This window comes from Paramisgurnus dabryanus, chromosome 1, assembly GCF_030506205.2.
Source record: "Paramisgurnus dabryanus chromosome 1, PD_genome_1.1, whole genome shotgun sequence".
Lineage (NCBI taxonomy): Eukaryota > Metazoa > Chordata > Actinopteri > Cypriniformes > Cobitidae > Paramisgurnus > Paramisgurnus dabryanus.
Genome location: NC_133337.1, coordinates 67,085,930 through 67,108,946, shown reverse-complemented (window position 1 = coordinate 67,108,946; position 23,017 = coordinate 67,085,930).

Here is a 23,017-nt window from a genome sequence, read left to right as displayed (position 1 = left end):
CACCCAGCGCAATAGAGTCTGTCAGTGACGCATGTATCATTCGTATTTTGCACCGGCGCACAGCGGGTTTTTCCCTCCACAGACGCACGTCGGCAAACTAGGGAATGAACTTGCGCTCCCTGGGCGGTTCAGCGCAAAAAAGGAGGCGTGTTCCGGCGCAAACCATCCCTGATGCTATTTTGCAGTTTCAAAAAACAATTGCGCCACTGACCAGAAAAAACTAAGTCAGTGGCGCCTTGCGCGTTGTTCATTATGCTATTTTAAGGGTTTGCTTATTCACAGATGCTTATCACAGATGCAACAGTTATTTTTGCAAATCATATATTGTTACAATAAAAAATATTACCACATGAGATAAGGGAAATCATTGTGGTGAGCATCGTGGTGATAGTTTTTATTTGTTTTGTGTGGCTGCGTTAAAAAATTATCATGCAAATAACGAAATATTTTCATAAGTTTGTTGTGTGGCTGTATTACGTTTATTTTATGTAAATAGTAATTAAAATGTTTTCATAAGAAACCTTAATGTATGTGAACTTGATTTGTAAGTGTACTTTGGGGTTGGACTGCTTGCGTTCGATTTCAAAGCCCCCAAACCCTTCAACCCTTTCAGCGGTGAGGGTGGACGCAGCGATGTCCTCTGCTGGCGTCAGGTCTTGTGTAGGCAGATCCACCTCCCATTAAACGGCTTGCCCGATTTATGCTGGCAAGCTTCGGATTCCCCCGTCTACTGACATCATTGTAGCGCTTGCGGCGCAACGTCCTGGGGATGCCAGCTGATGAGACAATTGTGGCTATTTCCTCCCACGCCTGTTTAACCTATGCTGATTTGGGCGGATTTCTCCTATCCCCATACAAAACAACTTCTTTGTCTTTGACTGCTCTTACAAGAACGTGGGTCTCCTCGGCTGTGAACCGCTCCTGGCGTGCGCCTGGTAAATCCGTCATAATGATAGCAACTCGCCATGGAACTTGCGCACTTGTGTTTAAAGGGAATGTTGGATAACGTTCTGATTGGTTTATTTGACGTTACGCCCAAACCACACCTATGAATAATGAACCTACTTCAGAACAACCCCTTATTGATTTGCGCCTGGCGCAAGAGTTATTTCTCCCGCCGGGAAAATAGCAACAGCGCCCAAGATCCGCCCACAAACTCACTTGCGCTTTGCGCTTCGCACTTGCGTTTCAGATTGTTAAAATAGGGCCCTAGGTGTAAATGAGATGAAGGTTTGTTTTTGCATGGAAAATCAACAACCTGACCAAGTGGTCTAAGGCAGAAACAAAATATTCAACCAATAATTATTCATCTGTCTTTTAAACTGAGGATCACTTAGGGTGGGAGTGGATGATTATGTTATATCAATTTGAATTTAGAAGTACATTTAAAGGCTTTTACCCAAAGCATCTTATGGGGATTTTTAGATGTTCAGTTGCTCCCCCTTCTTGCAGCTTTCTGGGGGGGGGGTAATTGGAAAAATAATAATAGTAATCTCATTCCAGTTTTTTCCATGCACATGCAGTTAGTAAGTACTATGTTTTTTTTTTTTTTTTGCAAACAAGGGCTGAGTTATTACGTCATACCAATCACTGTTTTTGTACTCAAATAGAGAGTCTCCACAATGAGCAGCTATTAAAATTGTGAATAATGACTTGTTAAAACCATTGCTTCTGAATAGTCACAGCTACAGTTATATGTAATCAGGGCTGGACTGGGACAAAAATTCGGCCCTGGCATTTTGGCCCAAACCGGCCCACACTACATACACTGCAAAAATTGATTTTCAAGAAAACACTTTCTTAGTATTTTTGTCTTGTTTTCAGTAAAAATATCTAAAAATTCAAAAATTAAGATGCTTCGTCTTGATGAACAAAACGACCCAAGAAAATAAGTCTAGTTTTTAGACCAAAAATATCAAATTTAAGTGATTTTGTGCATAAAACAAGCAAAAAAATCTGCCAATGGGGTAAGCAAAAATTTCTTGAACATTTTTTTTTACACTAAATGCAAGAAAAATGTGCATACCCGATTGGCAGATTTTTTTTGCTTTTTTTATGCACAAAATCACTTAAATTTTAGGTCTAAAAACTTATTTTCTAAAACTTATCTAAAGACTTATTTTCTTGGGTCGTTTTGTTCATCAAGAAAAACCATCTTAATTTTTGAATGTTTAGATATTTTTACTGAAAACAAGACAAAAATACTAAGATTTTTTTTCTTGAAAATAATTTTTTGCAGTGTATAATTACAAATACCACCCATCTTTAAATATGTATAGCAATAGTAACTCCACTTCCACAAAAGCACTAAACCCAATTAATAGCATTAGCAGGTAGAAAAGAGTGAGAGTTGACACAACAAACAATGCTAGAACGTGTTATTTATTAATGCAATAAAACTGTATAATCCACACTTATGAATCCTAAAACAAGCTTCATGCAATTGCCAAAATTTGCCATTGGATTGCTGACTTTTTACAAAATAAAAGTGCTGCTTACATTAATATTGAAAACTGATCATTACTTGCAGTACTTACAGGAAAGTATTCACTACATTCACTGAACTAAACTAGTGTGATTACAGTAATAGAGATTTTTAACATTATCTGTCAAGTGTGTTGTTATACAATAAACATATCTTTTTCTGTAAGCAGAAAAAGATTGTTTGATTTTGCTTGAAGAGAAATGATACGTTTTGAAACAGACAATCAACGAAAAATCTACGAATCAGATACACTCGTAGCGACAGAGCAAAGAGTGCAATTATTTTATTGCAGCTTTATCACTATATTTTGTGTTTTTGACTCAAGTTTTATCAAGGGGTATCTAAACTTGTGTTTTGAAAGCAGTTCTGCTTACCGCAGTCACACTCACTTCTCCCTCGTCTCTCTCCCTCTCCTCACTGACACTTTGCGTGCTGGTGCTGACAGTGCCACCGCCGCCACCATCATCATCACCAGCGACGCGAGTTGAAGGTCCTGCTGCCGCAGAAAACATTTGTGTTTTTTAACACATTTTGCAGCGTCTGCCTGAAGAGCTTGCTTCTTTTTGTCGCGCAGTTTTTCTGCGCCTCCCTTGCGTTTTCTCTCTCTCTCTCTCTCTGTTTTGACACGTGAACTGACCGACGATGCACGCTCACTTGCACAGAGACCAAAGCGGTGATTAGGCCAGCTTAATGTCATTCAAATAAAATAACCAATGGGCTGCTGCTTAAATGTGAGTGGGCCGGTCTATCTAGGAAAAGAAAGGATGATGACTGTGCTGGTCAGTCATTGGGCCAGCTTCATGTCGTTTAAAAAAAAAAGAACCAATGGGCTGCTGCTTAAATGTCAGTGGGCCGGTCTGTCTAGAAAAAAAGACGCTAACTGGGCTGCTCAGCTGCTCAGACAAATATAGTATGAGATGTATCGGCCCAAAAAGTACGTCGGCCCACCGGGAAACTGCCCGGTTTGCCAGATGGCCAGTCCGCCCCTGTATGTAATAAAGCTCAAAGGCACCTCACTATTAAATAGAGCAAGCAAAGAGACAGTTGTGAATATGATTGGCCTTTTTCCTCACTAGAAGAGCCCCTGATGAGAGTGATCATATTACATTGTTAAGAGAATATTCCAGATTGGAATAAAAATGGCTGAAGCTATTAATCATCTTTCCCAAATGCAATGTGAAATCTGTGCTTAGTGTCTAATTTACCAACAGACGGAGAGATGGGCCAAGAATAGAGACAAACAGCTGTACAGTGTTGACAGGTTGAGAATGGTTTATTTCTCAGTATGGTTGTAACAATAACTGTATTGTCTTGGGGTGTGTTTACACAACATCGATGTGCTACAAACAGAAGTTTCTCTTTTGTGTTTTTTGCACAAGGACAACAATCGTTGTTCACAAGTGATCAATAAAAATGACTATATAGAATGTATTATGCATGCCAGGGCAGTAGTTGGCAATGTCACAATGTCTGATCACTTAAAGGTATAGCGAAAGATTTTCCCGATTTTTTTAAAAGAACCGCCCCTCCACTTCTACCTCCTTTTGAGAGAGAATGTCTATTAACGTGTGCACAAGGGAGCATTCATGAGCCTAGTTCTTCTTTTCAATCTGTTTACAAGTGGCTGTCGGCATGGCTCATACAATGAGATGTTTGTGTCTGCGCGGTTCGTGACTTGTGCAAGGGCTAGAATTGGTAATCATAGCTTACATCAACTTTTACTAGCAGTGATTTTAAATGGATTTCTCCAAATAGCATGCCAAACTTTACCTGTCGAGTAGAAACTTCGTGACTGAGGCATCAGATCAGTGGGAAGTCCAACCTGTGTGAAATATTCTCCCAAAAACACTCTGGTCTTGTTTCTTTCTTCAGAGGCCTTTCTCTTCTTGTCATACAATTCGTAAACACTTTTTCCCTTGCGACCTTCAGACATTTTGGAAAAATACGGTGAAAACTAATGATGTTTTTGTAGTGACAATGCCGAGACAACTGTATTGATTTCCAAAACTTGCAGTTTTCAAAAAATGTTCCCCAAAAAACGATGTCATGGAAATGAATGACCAGAACAGGTAAAAACTATTAGATTATAGTTGGACTCAAGCCATGTGTGAGGACTGGAACTTTATAGTTGTTTGGACATGGCCTTATTGCTGGTTCTGGATTGTATGAGTGCATGTCTTTTCTCTAAATCACTATTATTCTTTACAGTCTACTATGTAAAAGAAAACAAACCAGCCTACTGAAAAATCCAGCAAAGACCAGCACAACCTGGTAGCTGGTTTTAGCTGGTTTAAGGTGGCAGTAGCTGGTCTAAGCTGGTGCTCCCAGCCTGGCAAAGCTTAAAAAAGTGATCAAAACACAGCTAGACCAGCTTAAAAAGTGACCAAAAACTCAGCTAGACCAGCTTGCTACACCAGCAATACCAGCTATAACCAAGCAGGGAGTGGGAGACCAGCTAAAACCAGCTCACCAGCTTATGCAGGACTTAGCTGGATTTTTCAGTAGGGCATAACCATAAAAAGCAACATATGTGACCCTGGACCACAAAACCAGTCGTAAGTAGCACAGATATATTTTTAGCAATAGCCAACAATTCCAGAGGTCCATGGTCTCTTCAATCAAGTTGAGGCACTTCTGGGTTTGTTGCTTGTTGTTCCTGCCTCATCTGCTGAAGCAGAGAGAAGCTTCTGTGCCTTGAGATGCCTGAAGACTGCTCTTCAATGTCACATATCCAACTCAATAGTGTGGCTATTTATCATGTTTACAGAGAGAAAATTTATAACTTTAACAAGAAGAAACTGTGTCAAGAAGTTACTGCATGTTTTTGGGTCACTTTAGAATCAGTAATAGTTTATTTTGTTTAAGAAACTTTTTAGGACAATATACATTGTTTCTTTCTGTATCTAAACTGCATTGCATGTTTTATTTTGTGCAAATAAACCTTTAATATTTCTTGGTTTGCTTGATTTTTCAGAACAGTTTAACCAAATGCTTTCAAAAAGTGGTGGGGACTAAATCAACCATTTCAAAAAGTGGTGGGGGCATGTTCCCAGCGTCCCCAGTGTAAATGACACCTATGAATGACACATTAATGGTGTCATTTTGCAGCATATTATGTGTGAGAATAACAAGTGTGTACATATTGTGAAGACTGAATTGAATACATTTCTTAATAAGCTACGTTTTTTGGTTAGTAAATTCACTTTAATTCATGTCTGAGAAATGGATTCATGAAACATACATATAATAATATCAGTAACATTATGTTTACTTTACTGATGCAGTCTACTGTTCCCAGGATGGAGCATTATTACAACACACATACAGTGTACACATAATTATTGGAACCATAAAGACAACACTTCTCCGTTTGCTCAGGCAAAAGTACAGTATGTTACATTTAACATTTGATTATGTTTCCAACAAAGAACAACAACCTTTCATACTGACTAATGTGTGATGTCACCAAATGCAAGACTGGGATTGCAGAAGCAGTGGATCAAACTGATAGTACACATTATTTGCTTTTCATGTTTAAACAATTAATGCATTAAGGCACAGTTCATCATTCAACACTTGACACACAATTGTTTCCATAGGATCACATATTCACCTTGTATAGACATTTCTCTTTTTTGGCCTTTAAAGGAGGGCACTATATATATATATATATATATATATATATATATATATATATATATATATATATATTTTTTTTTTTTTTTTTTACTCAATTTACTGCAGACTTACATGGTTTCCAATCTAGAGTATAGTTATCTGATTCTTTGGTTTTCTGATGTTTTAAAATTCAAATGCATATGTAGCGTATGTGTTGAGCAGGGAAATCAAATTTTTTTCAGGGATGCATGCCCTACCAAAACACTCATTCAGACCTCTGTGTTCATAAAATTCTGTGTATGGCCCTGGTTCCAATTTCACCCAAAAAAATTGTTCTCTCCAGAACAAGGACATCTTGGCCCAAACTCAATTCAAAGTCCTTCAGTTTTTAAACATGACATAGTATTGCCAGCTGTGTAGGAGGTGTCTGAAAATTTCATCCCTAATTCTAAGAGGTAAAAGATTTTTTATTTTGGCTTAGATTCAATTTTATGAATATCTATGGACTTTTATTTGAATGTTTGAAGAAATGGCTATTTTTTCGTCCTGTAAAAGCTTTTTATCTAATTCTGCATTTGTATTGTTGGTCAAGGCCAAACACGTGCAGATTTCTCCCTGCTTTGACCATCATCGCTGAGACACAGAAGTAGTGAATGAATGAAGGATTATATAACTGTAATTGCATTGAATTCATTCGCCTACACCAGCAGTGTAGAACAATGTTTGCTTTTGATCTTTTAACCAGCCAGATGAATCATGTGTATCCACATTAATAAGTGTGCTTGATGAGAGAGTTCTTTAATCAAATTTCTAATGCCACAGATTCAGGATATGTCATCTAAGCCACAAACGTCTGGTTAGAACTAGCCATGAAATCTCCCTTGAGGAAATCAATTACTTTGTCATAATATAATTTTAGGGCATCACAGTAGAGTATTCTTGTAGTATTCACCTTTTGTACCATCTGATTTAAGGAATTGTATAATTGTTTAATTCCTCTAAATGTATCGTCATTATTTCTTGAAGACAGAAATATGTGCAACTACTGTTCTGCTAACTGCAATACCATTATAAAGTAAATTTTTAGCAATGTCTGCTTTTATTAACATGCCATTTATATATTTTAACAAAGATACCAAATTTGTTACCTCATGTTTCTTTGGAGAAGTGCACATATAAGCTTGCAATGAACAGAAATCAAGCATGCACATAAGTCATGTAATTGTGCACTCTTAAAATATTACAAATAAAAGTGCATTGTAAAATGTAAAAAGTTGGATCAACTTAAAACATTACTTCAATTGGTTTGTAACACACACACAAAAAATATTCAACTAAAAATATTACGTTACAAAGTTACTTAAATCAGCATGTAGGATGATTTTCTGTAGAAAACATTGGTAACACTTTATTTTACGACCCGCAAAGTACCGCGTAATTAAACCGAATTTACAGCGTACCTATTTGTAACAACAGGGTACTTCTACAGTACGTACTTGTAGGTATAAGGGAATAATATTTTAAGTTTGGGGAAAGAAGGGGGTAAGAATATGAAAAATTATAAATTATTTATACTCGAAGTATTTTATAACAACAGGGTACCTATTGTAATATTACGTGGTATGTATGACTTAGTCAAGTCTATGGGAAAATTATGTTTTATTTTTTTTATTGTGAATTTTTCATATTGACTACTGAATGTTACAGTCAATGTCTACGAGCCACATTGGCAAATAAATATAACAGCACATCACTTTTATTTTAGTATATATTACTTGCTTTTAATAACAAAAGTCCAGCTGATTTAATGTGGTTATCTTTTTTTTTTAAGGTAAGTACAATAAAAATAGCAACTTATTCCCTATTTACCAGGAAACTCCTACATTTGCGGACATATTTGAAGTGGTGCTTACCAGATATACCCCAGATAGAGTGCTGTTAACTTCAGTTTGGGAAACCCTGTTCTGCAGCATTTATTTTATCTCTTATGAAGTACTACTAGTAAGTTTAAAAGCTATAACTGAACTTGCAAAAACTAAAACGTTTGCATTCACCTCTTGATGTTACCTGGACAATCAGTGACTGTTTTGTGAAGGTGTTTATGATTTTCTTGTTTAATCTGAGCTGTTGAACTGCTAACTGTTCTTCATAAAATCCCACAGGTGCTTTACATTCCTAAGCATCTTTTGCATATTTGATCCCTTTCACTGTATTACAGAATGTTGAGATTCTGCTTTTTTCACACTGATGACATTTGAGAAACTCATACAAAAAGATACAAACATTCACTGGTGCTTGAGAAGCCAATGTGATACAGTAAGAGCGTCTGAACAGGATGATTGTGTTATTATTTGTGACCTTGCCTCTAAAAACCCATGGGTAATAAGTGGTGAGTCAATGAACTTGTTCTGATATATTTTAGAACAAAACAAACAAACGGTTTGGAATGTAACATTGCATTTCAAATATGTTTGTGATATGTTTGATAAACTGTAATAAAAAAGTCTATATGATGAGTTGTACTGAGCAGCTGCACTTTGATTGATTGATTCAGTGTTATGGACTTATTCAATCCTAATTAATGGGGGTGGAGTTTATAAAATGTAATTATCAAAATTTTTTGTCATGAAATATTACATTTTTCATGTAAAATTAACATCATTTTGTTGACTCTACTAAGGTTTGTTAAGTTTCTGAAACTTCTTTTGTAAAACTGAACTAAATTATTGTTTCTTGAGATTACAGTATTTAACAAAGCTATGTGGAACCCACTTGACAAAGTTTTTTTAAGTGTATAAGGTAGCTTTCAGGCCTCCTGGTCAAACTGCAATTTTTCCAGCAATCCCTCCTCTTCCCCATCTCCTCCTTCACTGCTTTATTTCGTGTAGTTCTGTTGCAAGGGGGGTTGAACTTGGTGCTCGAGTCCCGGCTCTTAGGTTCGCTCTCACTGGTTCAGAGCTCAGCTCCCTTCGAGGACAACAAGCAAAGTTTGTTTACCATTAATCATTAAGACCTGAATACGCAGGCGAACTATTAAACCCAGCATTGGACTAGTGAACCCAATGCTGGTTCAATTGTTTGCCTGTGCATTCAGTCTATTGAATGATGGTAAAATAAAACTTGGCTTGGATTTCAAACCTGAGGCTCAGCACTACCCCCCCCCCCCACTGATTAAACTGTGCAGAGAGAGGAATGAGCAAAATAAAGGAGGAGAACTGGAGGAGTGATGCCAGATGAATCGGCACGGTGTGGAGAATGACTTGCTTAGACTCTCAGGATGATTGACAGGACTGAATGTTAAGGCTCATCCCGAACCTACGCTTAAAACTTCATTTAAAAACAACCCAGCAGAATTTAAAGTGTATAAATTCATCACAGCTTCATAAACAAACCTAACTTGAAAATGAAGGTGCGTAAGGTTTCATACAAATTTTATATCCATTAATACAGAATTTGTTAATAGTTTTCAACACATTGTAAACTGTAAAAAAATTCTGCAGTTATGCAGCTGTTTTCCAGTACCTTATTGTAGATTTAAATTGATGTTATTTACTGGTTTGTTCAAAGTTAAATGAGCATTAAACATTAACAAGTGTTTGTCTTTATATTATAAAACTATAACATAACAGCCTCATGCAAAGCATTCTGAGAACCAGAAATAATCATCAACCTTTTTCTGTTCTTTCCTTCAGATTTTGGTTCCCAGAATGCTTATAATTTTATTCTGAAAAGACAAAGTCTTGTTAATGTTTAATGTTAATTTAACTTTGAACAAACTGTTGCCAGTAAATGACATACATTTAAATCTACAGTAAGTTACTGGCAAACAGCTGTCAGTACTGTTATTTCTACAGAAATTTTAACATTAGGGGTGAGCGGGGCACAAACAAACCCTCTGTTTGTTACAATGAACCCCACCTATGGGGTAAGTTGTAACGTTTGCACTCCTGTCATTTTCACTGTACGTTACGTCCCAAAAATAAACTTTAAGTGTTAATTTGTAACAGAGATGTGTGTTGATTGTGTGAAAAAATGATTAATCTAACTTAAATATTTTTTGAATGATGAAGCCAAAGTCAAAAAGCGTTTGTGCCCCGCTCTCCCCAATAGCAACGTTACCTTGTTGACTAATTGAAATGAGCAGCATTCATAACAATAATAACCAGAAAAGCAAAGACGTCATGACATGATAAACAACAGTGCACCAAACAGTCAGGTACGCCAAGAAACAATTTCATCAAACATTAAAGCTTTGTTCCTGCCACATTTCACTGCAATTCCACTTCACAGTTTATGCTCCATACACAAGAAGAGCGGCTTCAATTTTGTAGCCAATTCTAGGTATTTGCTGTGGTACTTATATGGGTGAAGTGCCCGTTTATCCATGTGTGTAAGCTTTAATTTGTGACCAATTTTCTTCTTTTGTCAGTACAGTTTGTTCTTATTTAAACCCCTTTGACACATTATAATAATTTAGCTGTTTATGTAACCAGTGGACATTCAAATGGAGCATCAACTATAAAGTTTCCCTGAATCTCTGGCACCCGATTTATGTAATTTTTGTCAACTCACACATGTTATCAGATTTATGCTGTGAAACCAAACTTTATAAATGAAGTTTAATACAATTTATTGAATAATGTGATTTTTAAAAAAGCCAAATAGTCTCTGCCAGGATAAAAAGCAGCTCAGTCTTGTTATTTTCTGCCAATCTGTGACCAAAATTGACATTTAACAGTTTAATACACTGTTTAAAGTGATTGTCCACATGGACTACAAATGACGCAAGTACTGAGCAACACAACAGCTCTTTTGTACTGCTCACTCATGATTCTACATAATGGTTTAGATTCCATTTTACTTAAAATTTCTAACAACACATAATGGGATCTCACAATACTGCTTGTGTTTTAACGTTTTAACGTTGTGGCTGAAAGGATTATTTCAGGTCATGTAGTTTCTCATGCTGGCTGCCAGTAACGTTTAATGATTTCACTTCATGAAAATTGCACTGATACAATATAAACAAACATTTTCTTTTTGCTTTAATGTTTGTTTTGTGTGGTATCCATTTTATTAAAGCAATAAGGTACTTGAGGCTAGAGCTGTATCATGAATGGGTCGCAGCTGAAGTAACATGTTGTCCAGCCCTGCAGCTGCGACTTATTCATGATACAGCACATGCCTCTCATACCTTATTGTTTACTTTTATAACATTTCAAACATTCTTACGAGGAAATCTGTATAGAACATCAACTGTTACTGAAAGCACAGTTCACAGATAAAAGTAACATCAGTTAGTACACATTGTTTTAGGTTTGTGATGAACATGCGGTGACATTAGTCTCAGCAAACGTAGTGTGATGTTCAGACGGCAGATAGAGTATCATGCTCATAGTGACAACACACACACACACACACAGGACAAAACTTTTAGACTACTGTAATGTATAAGTCAAAACAGTACTAAGATACTGAGACTTTGAGCGTACCATCCCAGATTCTCAGAAATAAAGATACAAAAGTTTTTAGGATGGTACCTTTTGAAAATGTCCTAATACTGTATGTACTTTGGTACATATGCACCTTTTATGTAACAGTATGTACCTCTAAGGTACCAATGCATACATAGAGACAGAGCGCAGCGCGTCATAACCTGAAAACCAATCCCACCGGGGGGGAAAACAATCCAACCGTCTCCATTGACTTTGTATTGCGAGAGGCTGCCTCCTTGTCATTTCTGGCTTATAACAAAAAACAGAATAATGCCTAAAAGCTGCTGTGTGACAATATGTACAGCTAACAAGCCAAAAAACCCAGAAATAAGTTTTTATAAGATGTCGACCTCAAAAAACGAGCGTTTAAAGACACAAAAGTGGAAAACAGGCAACTTTTCATAGTACTCCTATTAGTAGAACTGCGTCCACTAGGGGGAAATGTAGTCGGCGATCCACTTTTTTCTCCTTAAAGGTTGGGTTTTACTGCTCGACAGCTTATAAAAACTTATTTCTGGGTTCTTTGGCTTGTTAGCTGTACATATTGTCACACAGCAGCTTTTAGGCATTATTCGTTTTTTTTTGTTATAAGCCAGAAATGACAAGGAGGCAGCCTCTCGCAATACAAAGTCAATGGAGACGGTTGGATTGTTTTCCCCCCCGGTGGGCGTGTTTTTCAAATTTGCATAACTGCGCTCTGTCTCTATTTGAGGTACCAATATGCACCTTTTAGGTACAATAATGTACTTTTTGAAAAGGTACAGCCCCAGTGACTTTTATACCTTCTTGTACCTTTTTTCTGAGAGTGCAGTGACAGAAAATGTACATTTTTTCCCCTTTTTTCTGACAGTGTATTGAGGGGTATGTAAACGTACTAACAATACTTTATAAGAGATACATATTTAGTTTTTCTTACACTGTCAGAAAAAAGGTTTAAAACTATACCTTTTCTGTCACTGGGGTGGTACCCCCAAAGGTTAAGTTTTGTATCTTTATGGGTATACAACACATTGAAATATACCTTTTGGGGTACAATATTATACCTTAAGCACCTATTTTGTACCTTTAAAGGTACAGTTAAATGTTTTACAAAATTACAAAATTGGTCCTTAAAGGTACACAATAGGTCCTTAAGGTATAATATTGTACCACAAAAGGTACAATAGTTCAATGTGTTGTATACCCATAAAAGGTACAAAACTGAACCTTTGGGGGTACCACCCCACTGACAGAAAATGTACAGTTTTAAACTTTTTTTTATGTTTTAATGTACCACATTTTCCGATTTTTTTTTTTTTCAGAAAACAAGAATTAATACCATGGGTCATTTTGCTTCTAAAAAAAACAAAAAAATTATTATTATTTTTTTTGATTTTTGGAAACAAGACAAAAATACTAAGAAACCCTTTATTTGCTCTGTAATCTTTCTAGAAGCTTTTAGTTTATTTTCAAACAAGTTATATTGTTATATTAAAATCATAAGTTCAATTTATACCTCTACATCGAGTCTATGCCATAGCCTACGCTGCACCCTATGGCGTAACCTGACGCAAACCTCTCCAAAAATATAACAGTATATGGCTACGGCATAGAGGTCAGACGCAAAACTATAAATCACCCTTTATACTTAATAAAAATCCTTAAAGTTGAACTATGTCCTAGTTATATTCTATTTATCAGAAGATAACAGTGATAGATAATCTCATATCTTCCGAGACTCCTCAACTTGATCTCTACATTGAATTAGCCACCATCATCATCATCATCATCGGCTCCCATCTGCTCTTTATTGTGTCTCCATATGAGCAATAGTACTGATCTCACTCAAGCGTGCCTGACAACAAGAGTTTGTCAATCACACCAGCAGACGTTTAGACTCAGATGGTCCCTGGTTAATGATGAACAACAGTCTTGTGATCTCTTGTTTGCTAATAAAGAGAAACTGGGTTAGTACATCTAGTGCAGTTTAATGGAGTCATTCATTCTATGGCGACTTGCAACAAAGCAAACCACTCATCTTTGTGACAAATACTGCTGAGTATCATTTTGTTCTTCATGTGATCTTTTGTGAACTTTAATTCGAGACATACAGTACATGGGGATAGGACTTCATTACAGTGTTTACATTGTCAGTAGGTTGATTTAAAGAGGTTTCGATTACCTTTAATCAAGAAGCTTATGTAACATGCAAGTTCATTTAGAGGGCACCTTTTTCATTACTAAAAAACAACATTTTTTTGTGAATTTGGTATAATACAATGTGTTAATACGGTTTATGGTTTAAAGAAAAACATTATTTTCCACATACCGTACATTTTTGTAGCTCCAGATATACCCTGTCTTCCTTAAATGCTCTGATTTTGTACAAAACTCATTGATAAAAAGCTCTGTGTCCCTGATTGGCCAGTTAATCTGTAAATTATGATTGGCACACAAGCTCACAATGCAATGCTAACAGGAGTTAACATACAAACTGTAAGTCCAAAGCGGGAGGAATTATGATAATGTCGGTTTTTACTACATCCCCAATCCCAGGAAGTAAACTGTTGCCTACAATCCATGTGTTTGTTGTAATACAAGAAATAAGATTTACATTGGAGACGTCATTGTTCACTTTGGGATTCGTACCTTTTGCATATCGTTAACATGTACTAATACACACTTACCCACCAAAGGAAATGTAAAATTGTGAACCGGACCATGAAGCTCTTTAATGTCAAACATAATAGTGTGCTGTTGTTAAACACAGACCCTATTTTCTAGGTTTATTATTTTAGAGACTGCCATTTGTTTTGAGCATTTTGTTATAATGATTAGTTTTTTAACCCATAGCTTAAAATAAAAAAAAACAATTATTTTTTATGCAAAGTGACTTACAATTTAAGGTGCAATTTTTTTATAGGTATGTGTGGAATTGAAACCCACAACCTTTGCACTGCTAACACAATGCTATATACTGTAGAAAAGTGGTTCAACATAAAAAAGTTACCTGGTTGCCTTTAAATGTTTAGTTAATTCAACTTAAACATATTGGGTAACTCAAAAAAGGTCGTTGTGTCAAAACATATTTTTGCTGAATTAACTAAAACATTAGGCAACAAGGTAACTAACTTTTTAATTTGAGCTGTGGGAACAATTGGCAAGAAATCCATTTGTAGCACTTATCAGTATTTATGGGCTTCCTGACCAGCTCAACAATATGCAAGCAATGCTATAAGTGAGTAGTTTATAAAAAAATTCAAAATTCAAATATGTTTGCACATTGATAATTTAAAATCTCACTGTGTGTCTCATGACTAATTTGTACGTAGGAACAAATGAGATTTAACATTATCGGCATGGCGTCATATCTGAACTTACAGTGCTGATCTGTAAGGGATAATGAGGCAGCTGGTTGTTATCTCATAAATAAGCCCCGACAGGGTCTTGTATCATACTGAAGGGGCTAACAACCGTCTGCCTGTACATTATCTCACTTATTACAGGGCAATTTACCTCATAAGTAAGGTAAAGAACATTAAATATTAGTTTGAAATATTTTATTTGCTCAATTTAATATGTTATCAGTTTTGATCTGGGAATAACAAACCTGCTTTTTTGTCACGATGGCCAATCAGAATCAAGCATTCCAATGAACCATATAATATACGGCATGGTGCCATATTTGAATTTATATATATATATATATATTTAGAAGAATTAAAACTATAGCTATAGAAATCCACTTTAAAGAATAAATAATGGTTGCATGGCTTGCTCAGTTTAGTTAGCAGGTGTTTAGTTTAAATGTTGCTGTTCAAACTAAGTTACTGTACAGTCCTTTTGGTGATGTGAGTGCCTTGCATAACACTATGATTTCTGAGTCACCCATACTTATAGCCATTATATTAGAGCCCAGCATCCTGCTGTTCAACCACCCACACTGTTGTTTGAAGTCCTTTGAGATGCTGGTTAGTGAATACAATTAGCAAATTTATTTATTTCACTTTTGGACCTTTTTGTGGACTTCTCTGGCATTTTGTGATAGTTTCACTATTGCAATGCATGCATTGATCACTTGAACTTTTTATTCAAAGGCAATAATAGCTTTCAGGTGTCACGAACATTGTGTTTAATCACTAGCTGCATTAATTGAACACTGAGTCTCACTGAGGAACAGGCTGGCTTTAGCACTGTGCAAAGTTGCACGGCATGTGATTTAGGTGACACAAGTAAAGGAAAGTGGCCATCAGTGCTTCTTTTTCTGTTGATTGTTTATCCAGGCCTGTGTTTCAGCACACAAGTGTTCTCCCACTGGCTCCTAATAGAAATGAGCTGGCTTTGGTGTTCCTGGAAATGCCAGACAAACTCCTCCCACGTGGGTTCTACCATACGCTGAATCCGCACATTGCAACAGGTGTGTAGTAGCTGTGGTCTGTGCATCTCATCTCATCTCACTACACAACACCTGGACACCCATCCTCAGTTTACACTTTATCCCGTTTCCGACCTCATCTCAGGGTCGGCGGGTTTAAGCGTGACCGAGTGCAGAAACATAATACGTTGCGATAAGTGTATCGCCCATGTCACAATATTTAAAATTCAGTATTTTTACTCTCACTGTCCTCACTGACCCAAGAGGTCTATCCTCTGATATACCTCACCTACATGCCAGTTTTAAAGGTGGTATTATCAGGTCAACTTGAGCGATATATAAAGATTGTTTCAAAGTTGCAGTAATATCACTTCAGTTGTTTTGTAGTATGGATAGTGAATTAACATAAATGTGGGAGGTAACACTTTACGGTAACACTTTATTTTACGGTGTCTTTGTTACACATGATACATGTAATTATTATTGTAATTACAGTTAATTATGCATAACTACATGCAACTAACCCTAAACCAAACCCTAATCCTAACCCCAATCCTTTTGTAAGTACATGTTGTTAATGATTATTACTATGTATAATTACACTGTAACAGTGACACCGTAAAATAAAGTATGACCCACATTACAATAAGGCTCATTAGATAACATTAGTTAATGTATTAACATAAACAAACCATGAGCAATACATTTGTTACAGTATTTATTAATCTTTGTTAATGTTAGTTAATAGAAATAAAGCTTTTAATTGTTTGTTCATGTTAGTTCACAGTGCATTAAGTAACGTTAACAAGATTTTAATAAAGTATTAGTAATTGTTGAAATTAACATTAAAGGAATAGTCTTTTGCCATATTAAACTATGTTATTACCTCAACCTAGACGAATTAATACATACCTATCTTTTTTCAATGCGTGCACTGTACAGCGCATCGTGAATGTGTTAGCATTTAGCCTAGACCCATTAATTCCTATGGTACCAAACAGGGAAGCCACCAAACACTTCTGTGTTTTCCCTATTTAAAGACTGTTACATGAGGAGTTATACCAGTAAGTATGGTGCCACAAAATAAAACTTTTTTTGGTACCATAGGAATAAATGGGGCTAGGCTAAATGCTAACACATTCACAACGTGCTGTACAGTGGCGCCCCCAGGATTGTTTTCATGGGGGGCACAAAGGGGCCAGCACAAATCTTAGGGTGGCACAATTAAAAAATGTAATTATGCCTGAATCTAATGGTCAACAGTTTTCCCTTTGCTTTTAATGCTACTTGGAGTATAGTTATTCTTATTTATTACTAGTATATGATTTACTAGAGACAAATAAAAATTGCAAATAATTTAAAGATCAGATGGTGGAATAGTATTAATCTATCAAAGATGAGTATCAACCGATCACCGTTTGAATTGTGTAGTGTTATCCAGTTAACATACTCTAATTAAATGAGTGACATACTTTAGTCCTTAACACGTCTCTAGTCTTAAGTTTTCTCGACGTGGGCACCAATCTTACCTCTCTCTCTCTCTATCTCTCTCTCTCTCTCTCACACACACACACACACACAATCACACACACACACACACACACACACACACACACACACACACACACACACACACACACACACACACACACACAAAGACGCGTTTGAAGGGAAAAGCGCGTGTTTTCGGCAATTGCGCAGCCCAATTCGCGTCATTCGCATCCCCCATTGCAAGGACGCGTCTGTCTGATTGCGTCTTTGCATTGACTTTGTATGTAATCTACTCGCGCAAATCGTTGAACTTGCGTTTGGTGAGTATGCCCCATAATGAATGGAAACACATTATTCCCTTCGCGGCACCGCAGGCGCAGCAGGTACACTGGCAAGAGTAGAGCGCAGGGCCGGAGTGGGACTCATTTTCAGCCCTGGAGTTTCATGCCTTAGACCGGCCCACTTTAGTTCACGACTGACTATTAAAATAATATCTTTAAACCCCCAGTAGTATAAGTCTGCAGTAGTGCACTGTTCTCTGCAGCCTTGCAATTCACTGTATTTTTCAAATAATTTCATATTCCGTGCAAATGCAGTAAACAATTATATTTTTTGCCATAATCATGCATCCCTACCATAAGACCATAATATTACTAAAGTAAATTTATTCAAAAACTAAAGGAAACAAATGTGTTTGTGTTTTCCTCTATATTTCTATTTCTAAAAAATTGTGAGTCTTGAGATTAACTGTTGGGTTGATAACGTTTGGAAACCCCTGATATACAATACACAAGCAAGATTTATCAAGTATGCATTGGAAACAAATGGAAAAAAATCTGTATCTTATTTTCTTAGTACTTAGATCATGTCTATTGCTAAATAACGTAGGCTAAGGTACATTGTGTTAAAAAAAAAAAGAAAACATAATGGATATACTTTTGAAACGACTTTTTTCAAATAAACTAATGAGTTTTGCATCAAATAGATTTTTGTTCCTTGCAATAAACGATGAATAATGACTATTCATAGAGAGTTCATCTATGACTTGGATAAAAAATACATTTTGTAAATTCTTTTCCTTTTAGAGACCAGCCCGTTTGTTAAAAGACGCGCTCAAGTTTATTTAAAATATAGACGCGCGGCCGGCAAGCGCACTCAATATAGACGCGTCTGAAACAAAACTCGTGTTCAAGTAAGCGCTTTGAAAACCAGAAGACAGCGGCACGTCCTGCGTTTCCCATGCGTTTTAGATGTCAATGAGTCGGGACTCGGGACACAATCAACTTGTGCATAAAGCGGCGGGGACATCTCTCACCCGCAAATACGCGTCATCCCGGTGGCATGACAACACCGGCCCTCGTGGCCAAAAAAAACAGACCGGCCCACCGGGAATCCTCCCGGTTCTCCCTATGGCCAATCCGGGCCTGCCTGACAGTGATTAAGCTTGGAACAATATGCTTTATATAACCTATAATTAACTGAGTTTTACTTACTAGTTTGTGAGTTTCTTCTGTAATGCATCCAATGGCTTAACAGGAGCGAACAGGATGTCATGGATGGCAGTGCGGCTGCGCGTACTCACGGCTTTGCGGGTAAAGGTGAGGGGAGGGGTTAAGATCGTATTCTATTTAACACATTATACAAATGCATATTATTTTTTTACATAGTGCTTGTAGTGTACATTTTAATGAATACATATTACTACTATTATTTAAATATAAAAATCTCAACAAAAAAATTTTTTTTTTAATCTCATTCTGTTTGGGGGGGCCACTGGGGGGGCCAGTGACTTTTATGGGGGGGCCGCGGCCCCCCCTTGGGGGCGCCACTGGTGCTGTACAGTGCACGCATTGAAAAAAGATAGGTATGTATTAATTCGTCTAGGTTGAGGTAATAACATAGTTTAATATGGCAAAAGGGTAGACTATTCCTTTAACAAAGAATAATAAATGCTGTATAAGTGTAATTCATTATTGGTTCATGTTAATCATGCAATGTTAACTAATGTTAACTAATGAACCTTATTGTAAAGTGTTACCATGTGGGCAATCAAAAATGGTTGCTGAGTAGTAACATTTTTAATATAAATTTACTCATATTACATTTTTTATGTTTCTTATCACACTTATGTTGTAGACTGTGTCAAAAAAAAAATCATCATAATATCAGAAAACAAAAGTGCAACTTTATAATTCTTCCAAAACCATGCAATAAGACAATAAATGTTTTTTTTTTGTGAACTATGCTGTACCTTTAAAGTGCCCGTATTATGAAAAACTCACTTTTTCTGGGTTTTGGGGTGTTCATTTGTGTCTCTGATGCTCCCACGCGCATACAAACTTGGAAAAAAATCCATCCATGCTGTTTTGAGTGAGATACAGGTTTCTGAATGTCCTCTGCCTTGAGTCTCAGATTGCGCCAGTTAAAACTCAGCTCCGTTGTGACGTAACAAACCGTTTCGTCACATTCAGTTTGAATTTTCCCGCCCACCACCCCACTCGCAGGTCTCCACCCACCAGGTAGCTAGAGAGCATAGAGCAGTCACTTGAATGAGACCCTCTGTGCTGTTATCATCTCTCACGGAAATAACAGCGCTATTTGGATATTATGGATTATACTCCCACCTACTTTTAAAAACAAAGTTTTAACGCGTGGTTATTGGAACCCGGAGTAATCTTATATACAGTGTGTTACGACGCAAACAGTCCTCAGATTGTAGGCGATAAGACCTTCATGCGAAATCTGATGTAAACAACAGACTATGTATCTATATTTCAAGGATTATAAGCATTTGTGGACAAAAATGGTAATTGGATGTATTTTATTGGACTTTCATGGATCATTCACACATCTGAAACAGACTGGATTCGATTTGCGATCGCGTTGTTTCATCACAAAAGGTAAGAAGTCACGTTATATTTTGCATGTTGTCATCTTCTGTCAGAAAATACTACATTTATGATGCTAGAGCTAAAAGCTTTTTGCCAAACTAACCGAGACCGTACGCCCCGGCTTTTCTGACGATGCGAGCCTCTAATAACTTTACGGTCCGCATAGATATATACACGGTCCGGACCTCCCGCTAGCTTCTAGCAATTAGCACGCGGTCCACAAGCAGTATAGATCCCCCGCCGGGTCTTAATTTCTGTAATTTGCGAAAATAATGCGCTTGAAAATGTTTATAACGGGAAATTTTAGTATTGTCCAGGGAAAACGAGTGTATTGTTCAGACTGCTACATCACAATTTACGCTGGAATCTTTGTGTGTCATGATGAGTTTGACACACCGAGACGCTTTTCTGATGAGGCTAACCCCCGAGCCTCTTATAACTTTACGGTCCGGACCTCCCGCTAGCTTCTAGCAATTAGCACGCGGTCCACAAGCAGTATACATCCCCCGCCGGGTCTTAATTTCTGTAATTTGCGAAAATAATGCGCTTGAAAATGTTTTATAATGGGAATATGTTAGCATTGTCCAGGGAAAACGAGTTTATTGTTGTGACTGCTAACGTAACATCACAATTTACTCTGGAATCATTGTGTGTCATGAGTTTCTTCTCCTGTAGTGTACTTATTAGTGATACTTTTCTGCATGATTTGTCTGTTGGCAACATAAACCGTTAATAATAATAATATATAAAATAATAACACAGTATGGTCTGTACTGCTCACGATACCACTGAGCACGCGCACGGGCACATGACGTTAGTAGTGGGGCGTGATCAAAGGAGCAGCAGCTCATAAATATGTAAGACCAGCTCAAAACGGCACAATCTGAACTGCCCTGAAACAGAGGCTACTAGAGATGGGTAACAATCTTTTCCTACAAGCTTTTTCGAGCAAACAACTTTTGAAACATGCTTTATGGAACTCATACACCTATATAACTTGTGGAAAAGCAGTCATAAGATGGGCACTTTAAAATACTACGGTCTACAGATGTTTGTTGTGTTGCTGCTTAAATCATTAAGGATCACTTCAAATCAATTACTGTCTGTGTGTCATCCGTATAAATATGAATATAACACTCTTCAATGTGTGTTGTTTTGGTGGTTTGACCATTCTCCCAAATACGGCAGCATGTGAAACTTAATATATTAGGGTATGAAATTATATATTGGGGTATAATTTTGCTATGATGACATGCATTTGGATATGATTTTCAATTGAAACTGCCAGAATTCATTGTATTTTATTTCACTATGCATGCATTAATGGCTAATTATAGTCATTTATTTATTATATGATTTAAAATACAGCATACAAAACAGTTGCAACTTTAGTCATAAAAAAGTTAAAATATTCCAAGTGTACCAAGGTCAAACAATCGATTTATATCGCGAAAGACACACAAAAGTGATGAGAATCCGCCGTAAACGTCAGATCCGGTGTACAACATAACAGTTGTTTTTTTATGTGAATTTATGCAATAAATACCTGTGACTGAAAATCATTTTACATTTACAAAGGCAGAATATAAAATGTGTCTAATCTGGCGTATAAAGCAAAAACCTTGAAACCATTGAGTTCCATTGGTTGGAAGTTACTGTCCACTAGAGGGCATCAATACAATACACGTACCTTGATGTCATAATATTGTGCTTGCACAAACAATTAGGTCATTATTTTTGGAGGACAGTCTCTTGTAAATATAATCAAAGGATACATATTACTTTGTACAATTGCCTATTATATTTCTATATTTTCATATATTTGTTTCATTAGTTTTTTTTTAAAGGGGACATATCATAAAAATCTGACTTTTTCCATGTTGCTATAATTGTGTCCTTCGTGCTTCTATCAACCTAGAAAATGTGAAAAAGATCAACCTAGTAACTTATATGGTAACCAATTCTCTGCAAGCATGTGAAAAAATAGCTCATTGAAATTTGGCTCCCCTTGTGATGTCAGATGGGGAAGATACCGCCCTTTAATCTGCACTATCCAACCATGGCACTGCCATTTAGTGTAGAGATCAGATCATTCGCATTTAAAACACCCCAAAACGGCACATTTTTGCTCACACCTAAAAAGTGGCAATTTTAACATGTTATGTAAATTATGTATATGGTATTTTGAGTCAGCAGACAGCAGTCTAAGGGGCCAGTCACATCAAAAGCGTTTATGACAGTTGCAGGCGCCTTTTTTGAATGATAATCTATGGGCAGGGCGCGTTTGCGCGCTGTTTATGCGCGCCGAGCGCCTTTCGGTTTTTTGCCGCCTGCCGCGCACGCGTTTTTGAAGGAGCTCTGAGAGCGGAGAAGCGCCCGACGTCATTCGTGTCTTTCCATTGTCCAATCGAATGAGGGGAGAGGCGGGCCTTACGTTGTGGTGAGGGAAGTTTACAGTTGCTTTGAAGAACCGGACACCACTAGCTCACTCTCTCCTGTGTGTTTGTGCACCTGTCATCCTCAAACAAGGTCAGAGCAAGCGTCCTCTTTTTAAAGTTTCTGCTGATATGACAGTTAACAGCAAAAGAGCACTCACGCTTCAATATTTGATTGACAAGACAGCTGACTCGGTGGTTGCTTAGCAATATAAAAAGCCGCGTCGCACTGCTCTTTTTTTAAAAAG